This window comes from Nicotiana sylvestris, chromosome 2, assembly GCF_000393655.2.
Source record: "Nicotiana sylvestris chromosome 2, ASM39365v2, whole genome shotgun sequence".
Taxonomy (NCBI): domain Eukaryota; kingdom Viridiplantae; phylum Streptophyta; class Magnoliopsida; order Solanales; family Solanaceae; genus Nicotiana; species Nicotiana sylvestris.
Genome location: NC_091058.1, coordinates 133,816,806 through 133,823,939, shown reverse-complemented (window position 1 = coordinate 133,823,939; position 7,134 = coordinate 133,816,806).

The window sequence follows — 7,134 nt, the reverse complement described above, 5'->3', positions numbered from 1 at the left end:
GGCAACCCATGTGATTTTCTTTCTTTTTGATTTTCTTCTTAGTTTAGGCTTTGTTTTGGACTAACTGGTTGTGAAGTTTGTGTAGGAATTATTTGTGCAGTGCAGGACTGTTGCTGGAAAGTTCACCTAAGTATGGGGAATTACGCTGACCGCGCTCACAATTTCGCAGTCAGCGAGAGCTTTTCGTGGGGACACAATTTGTCAGTGGACGCGGACTTGAAAAGTCTAGAATATCAACTCTCTGAAGTTGTATTCGCGTCCGCAATCATTATTTCGCGGTCCACGTTGATCTTATGCGACCACAACCATTTTTCCGCTCTCAGCGGACATGTTCTGAGAAGGCTCTTCATCAGGTATAAGAATGTGGTATGCGGTAGAATTTTGCGGCCGCGTTCAGATAAGTTGGTGGGGTCTACAACTGTCAAGTATAAATAGGAGGTCTTTAGTCCTTTTATCCATTTTGAACCCTGATTTCCCACCGGATAATAGTACTGTTCATCATCCTCTAAGTAGTTCCAAATCTCATTTCACTAATCAAGAGTTCGATTTTCTCTCAATTCCACAACTTGTATGCTCAAGTCATCGCATTGCTTTTATATTTTTACTTTTCTTCTCTCTTAGTTTTAATTCTTTCTTTTAAGTTAGGGTTTGAATACTTGTCATACTCTCAAATTGATGCCTAAAATTCATGTGGGCAATTTTTACATACTTAATGGGGGATAGGGTTATTAACTATGCTTGTAATTGCACATATTTTTTCACTTAGTGAAAACCCTAGGTTAGAAATGTTCCTCAATACCCGTGCTTTTTCAATTTTGCGGATCACGGTCCACTTTTTTCGCGGTCCCTAATTTGTGGGAAATATCTGTGTAAATTCGTGGTCCACAGTTACTTTTTCGCGGTCCGCATTTGGTTCATCGCGGTCGAGGCCAAGGTTTCATAACCCGCATTCTTAAACTTCAGAAAAGTCTAATAACAGGTTTTACGGCTGCGTCTACTTTTTTGCGAACCGCGGTTGATTTTAGTTCAGAGATTTAGTAGTATGATCCTACTCTCTTCGCGACCGCAGTTACTTTATCAAGGTCCAGGGTGGGCACTTCACGGACGCGATCACTTTTTCGTGGTCCGTAGTGCCTGATTCTGAGAAGTAGCTTCTGCAGTTCAACTGCACTATTTTAACATGCTTGAATCTTTATCTGACTATCCTTCTCTGCCTTTTTGCTGCAGACAATGGTCCGATCCCGAGGTGGAAGTGATAAAGCTAAAGGGAGGGCAGAACCCTCCAGTTGCAGGGGAAAAGGAAAGACCAGTTACCACTAACAGTCCAATAGCCCATTGGGAAGATGCGAGCTGCCATCAAAGCAGCGGATAGAGCAGCGGACCACTCAGATACGAGTGAGTATGTCCCTTCTCGAGAAGCTTTGAAAGGTGACTCTGTGCCCACCCATGTCCCCACAGATTTCTCGAGGAAATACCAGTTGAGAGATGAAACTACCTCTCCTTCTGAGTCGTCTGATGGCTTAGAGGAAGGTAGTGAGCCTTCGGGATCATCTTCCCCACCTGCTGCAACTCCAGCCTCACCAACTGCCCATGCCTCTATTGATATTGATGACAAGGTCCCAGACGATGGGAGATGGGGCTGATACTATTATTGGGGGCTTGGAAAGATCAAGAAATCCGGAGGTGTGGCTGCACAGAGTTGTCAGTGAGTTAGCCTACCAAAAACTTTGAGAATGGTGGCCCAAAAGGTCATTCACCCTTGAGAGGCAATTCATAGAGCGAGACATTCTTCCCCATAATCCAAATGTAAAAAGGTAATTTGAGGAGATAGTAGGGTGGAAATAGTTCACTAGCAAGGTTCCGAATGCCAAAAAATTTCTTGTCAAGGAATTCTATGCTAATGTTGCCCACATTAAAAAAGGCACCACTGTGACAAAGATCCAGAATCTGAGGATCCGATTTGATGGCCAGACATTGAATGAGTATGCCGGTTTCGAGAATGTGGAAGCTGTGCAATATTTGGAAAAGCTGGCACTTGGTGAAGCAGCCCGTCCATGGTTGGCAGAGATATTAGCTCCCGGGACAACAACGGCATGGCTCACAACAGGATTCCCTATAGCCAAAAACACCCTTAACTTTAAAGCCAAAGGGTGGCCCACCTTTTTTGCAGTCGGTTGGATCCGTGTCAGCATGACAGTGTCCTCCCACTTACCCGGTGCATATTGATAGCCTCTATCATGGTGGGGTATCCCATAAATGTGGGGAACCTCATGCATTACACCATCACAAAGGTAGTTGGGAAGGATGAAAGATCCTACCCCTACCCCAATTTCCTTACCATGTATTTTGAGGACCTGGGAGTTGAGAAGAAGAATTATGACACCAAGACAAATCCAAAGAAACCCTTCTCATGGTACATCACCAAAGGACTGGACAACCCTAAAGCAAAGGGTAAAGATGCTATCCCCACTAGCCAGTCTGAAGAGCTAGGGGTAGTGGCCGCTGGTTCAGAGCTATCCACAGCGGGGGGATCCTCAGCTCCATACCTCCTCCTTCATCCGGGCCATCCATCACCGTGCCATTGTCTATGCCATCTTCTTCGCCTACCCCCAGACTGCACTGCGACTTTCTCAGACTCTATCCAATATCAACAACTGGATGCAGGCAACTACATCAAAGTTGTCTGTCTTATCCTGTGTAGTAGCAGCTCAGTCAGCTCTGACACAGCCTCAGGTGCCTTCATCAGTGGAAGAATCATTGAAGGAGCTTTTGGACAACCAGAAGAAGCTCCTGGACAACCAAAAGCAAATCATGGACACTTTGGCTAGTCAGGGAAAATCTATAAAGGACCTGGGCAAACAGGTCAAGAAGATGAAGAAGACTCGGGCTTCAAAGGAATTAGTGGAGCAGCTTAGGCAGGATTTACAGAGGTTTACATCAGCTGGTGATATTCCACTGGATTTTCTCTTGGGGGAGCATGTCACAGCAGCACAGGCAGCAAAGCATTAGGCACCAACAGTTGGCCAGTCTGAGGAGCCGATTGTCACTACACAGACTGCTATAGAGATGATCCAGATGCTCTACAACCCCGTGGTCCCCCATTCAGATTTGGAGATCCAGTTAGAGGACCCGGTGGGAGCTGCTGAGCCTATGCAGCCGAGGACCCCACTGATATGCAGGACGTGATGCAGACCACATAAGGAGTTTTCTTTACTCTCTATCCCTTCCCTGATCTTATTTTTGCTTTTAGCATTAAGGACAATGATACCTTTTATTTGGGGGGTGGTCCTATTTTGATTTGACTGACATGTAATAATTATGATACTATTTTTCTTTATTTTTACTTATCGTTATTGTTCACTTTCATTATTTTTCACTTTTGGTATGTATATAACTTTACCACTCCATGTATATATTCATTCCCAATTTGTGTATATTCGTTTCTTTCCATTATTGTACATATTCATTTTGCTTTCCGTAGTTTATTTTATAACTTCTTGTGTTGTTTCTCCCTAATAGTTTAGCTCTTTATTTCCTTTAGTAGCTTCTGTTTGAGTTCTTAGCTTCGTAATTAATAAGCCTTTGGTTTTCTTAATGCCACGGTTCTTTCCAAAGGTGGATGTTGTGTGAACCGAGTGGCTCTTCCCGATAATGGATGGCGTGACAACCTTTTTAAGGGTTTGAGTACGTTTTCTTTATGTTTTTTTTGTAAATAATAGTAATGAATAAAAGTATTTCAGGCAAGCTTCCCTTGGGCCTAACACATTTACCTTTGACCTTATGGTTGGAAACAGGTTGATTGGCAAAGAATAGTTCTAGTTGTGACCTTTAGACTCTTGTGTTGACTAAACAATCATCGAGTGGCTTCTTAGAGCCATTTGTGTTGCTCAATATTATCTAGGCTTGTTGTGGGCTCTCGACTCTATCCTCTTTAACAATACAATAGCTTGTGAGGTGAGGTATTGAATTGCAAATCCAAGTCCTGTGCCAATAAGTCTAGAACTTGCCCTGAATGTTTGTCTAGGCAAAATTCTAAGTGTAGCTCGACTTGAGAAATGATTATAGGCTCTCCTTGATCCTATTTGAAACTTGAAAGCATCCATATCCCACCAAATATGATATCCCTAGTCAATCGCGTTGAGCCGAAGTCCTTATTCTTTTAATAACCATGATACAAGCCTTTATACATTTTAAAATGACCCTCTCTTGGCACCCAATCTTTCCTTAGCACAATTGGCAAAAGCATAAGTTTGGGGGAGAGACGAGGAATGTGAAAGTGATAAAAGTTAGAAAATAAAGAAAAGGGAAGGAAAAAGAAAAGAAAGAAAAACCAAAAAGTCAAAAAAGAAAGTGAATAGTATAGAAAAATGAAGAGATTCAATGAAAGCACTGATGAAAGGCTTGGAATGATTAGAAAAGGAGACAAATGATTGTCAAGAATAAGAAAGAGTGACAGTGTGTCTCTCTAGTCCCCTAAGGAAGAAGAAAATGACCCAAAGAGTCAAGAAAGTGTGAGCCTAAATGAGAAAATGAAGTGCTTAAGGAAAGATGAAACCTTCATAGACCGATATATCCTACCCTGAACCAAAAACCTTCATTACATTCCCACAAAAGCCTTATATGATTTCGAGTTAAGTGAGCTTACATTAGTGGTGATTTACATAAGGGGCAAACTTATGGTACTTAGAGCCGGACTTGTGATCTTCCCTTGAGAGAAATGAGAGTACTTTTCTAAAATCCTTGTTTTGAGTGCTACAATCTAAAGTGATATTTGCTTATGAAGAGTAGAGGAGGAAGAGTTTGGGTTCCACAATGACCTACGTAGTAGAGCGATCTTCCTTGATGAGTTAAGTCAATTCTTGATGCTCTTGTGCCGCATTAGAACTATGGTACTCAAAAGGCAGTGTGTTATTGATAATGCATTTGTGTTGAGGGTAATTGATAGTCCCAATTGATGCTTGATGAAGTCACCTCAGGAAAGCTGAAATTTTCCTTTCTTTTTCTTGTGGAGGTGGGAATTACTTTGTTTGCTTGAGGAAAAGCAAAAACTTAAGTTTGGGGGAGTTGATAACTATGGATTTTAACCTATATGTGCTATATTTTGCTTAGGTTTTGGTTTGAGAATGCATAAAGGTATTCCCGAAAACTGACTTAATGTGCTTGCTTGCAGGGTTTGGTCAAAATGAGGCAAAGAAGCCATAATAAACTCATGAAGGAGTTAAACTTGCACAAATCCAAAGTTGGGACTAGAGCGTTGACAACGGTAGAAAAGAGCGGCCGCGTAAGGACCACCGCTAAGGCGGCCACAAATACGTGATCCACAAAAGTGAGATTCAGAAAAGCTATTTTGGGCACAAGATTGACCACTGACCGCGATGGAAGAGTGCAGCCGCAAAATATCTGGCGCGGTCACGATGGTATTTTCGCTGAGAGCGTACTCCGAGGTTCAGAGACCCTACAAGTTAAGCTTGACTGAAGAACGAGGTCCGCGTCCAAATTACGCAGGCATTGTCTAAGCTAACGAGGACACAGTGGATGTTACGCTGTTTGCAAAACAGGTCACAGTCCAGATTCAAATATGGAGAACACAGACCGCGGTCATTATTACGTAGCCACGATAGCTCAAGCGCGGACGCGGTCAGAATTACACATCCTCGAACCTCCGTAGGGGCATTTTTGTCCTGGAATTTCAACCTAGTATAAATAGATCTTTTTTTACATTTTTAGGTTATGTTATATTTTGTTGAACACGTGAGACGGATAGTTTTACCTATTTGGGCAATTTGGTACAAGATTTACCTTATAACTTTAGATTTTCATCTTTTAATATTGCATTATGAATTTTATCTTCTTTTTATCTTTGATTTTTGCTAGTTTCATGAGTAGCTAAACCCATATCTAGGGTTGTGACCCAACCCTATTGTGGATATTTAATGGGTCTTCAATTTTAAAGCTTAATTGTTTATGGGTTAGTGATATTTAGCCTAATTCATGCTTTAATTGTAGAATTGGTGGTCGCAAACACTGATTCGCGCCTTTATTACTTAGACTCTTCTTGAGAAAGAGAAATTAAGTCTAGGAAAATTAGGCTAACAAGGAATTGGGGTACATTCAAGAGATTGATAGCCCCAATTAAAGGGTTAAACCTAGAGATAGTAATACCCGACTTGAGCCAATATCATTTGTTATGCATAAACACTCATTTGGACTTGAGAAAGCCAAATTGGAAAAAGTCACTCAAACTACCGAGAGGTATAGAGTGAGCACTTATGTGTAATGGTTATATCACGACCCCAATCATAACAAGATTGCCCTAAATTCTCGATACTCGTTAGATATTCACCTAGGCAGAAGTCATTACCCTAGTCCCTTTTAATCCATGAAAACACCCAACAAAAATATTGTACTTAGCTTTAACTACTGCATGCTATAGAATAGAAGTAGAAGTAGAAAACAAAACCAACCATTTGTGGAAGTACAATTAAGAGCAAAACTCGCATCTCTACTCGGATATAAACCTAACTCCAAACTCATTAACTCCCTATGGATTCGATCCTGACCTTTGTTGGGTAAAACTGCATCGACCATCCTTGCTACTATAGTGGTGCAGGTTTGGAACCGATAAATGTACACTATGTTTTCTGGCTGCGTGCAGGATGGTTTTAGTCCAAATGTACAAAGAAGACTTTGGCTGAATTTTTGCAAGTCTTTAAGAGTTAACATTCGAGGATGAATGTTCCTAAGGGGGGAAGTATGTTACACCCCAAATATTCATGATGGAATGCATCTTAAGCGAATCAATATAAGTAGAAGAGTTTAAGGACATTTACCAAGACAATGATGAGTTAAAACAGGTGTTAAAGAAGTATCGTGAGCATTGGAGACTGATATAAGCATCAGTCAACATTCAAGGACGAATGTTCTAAAGGGGGAAATAATGTTACACCCCATATTTTAGTACTTAAAAGTACGTCATACGTAAACTGATGTATGCTACGAATGAGATCATCTTTGAAAGTATATAAAGTAAGTTAATCATTTACCTTGGAGGTTACAAATATTTAAGATCACATGTGTTAAAGAAGTATCGTGAGCATTGGAGACTGATATAAGCATCAGTCAACATTCAAGGAC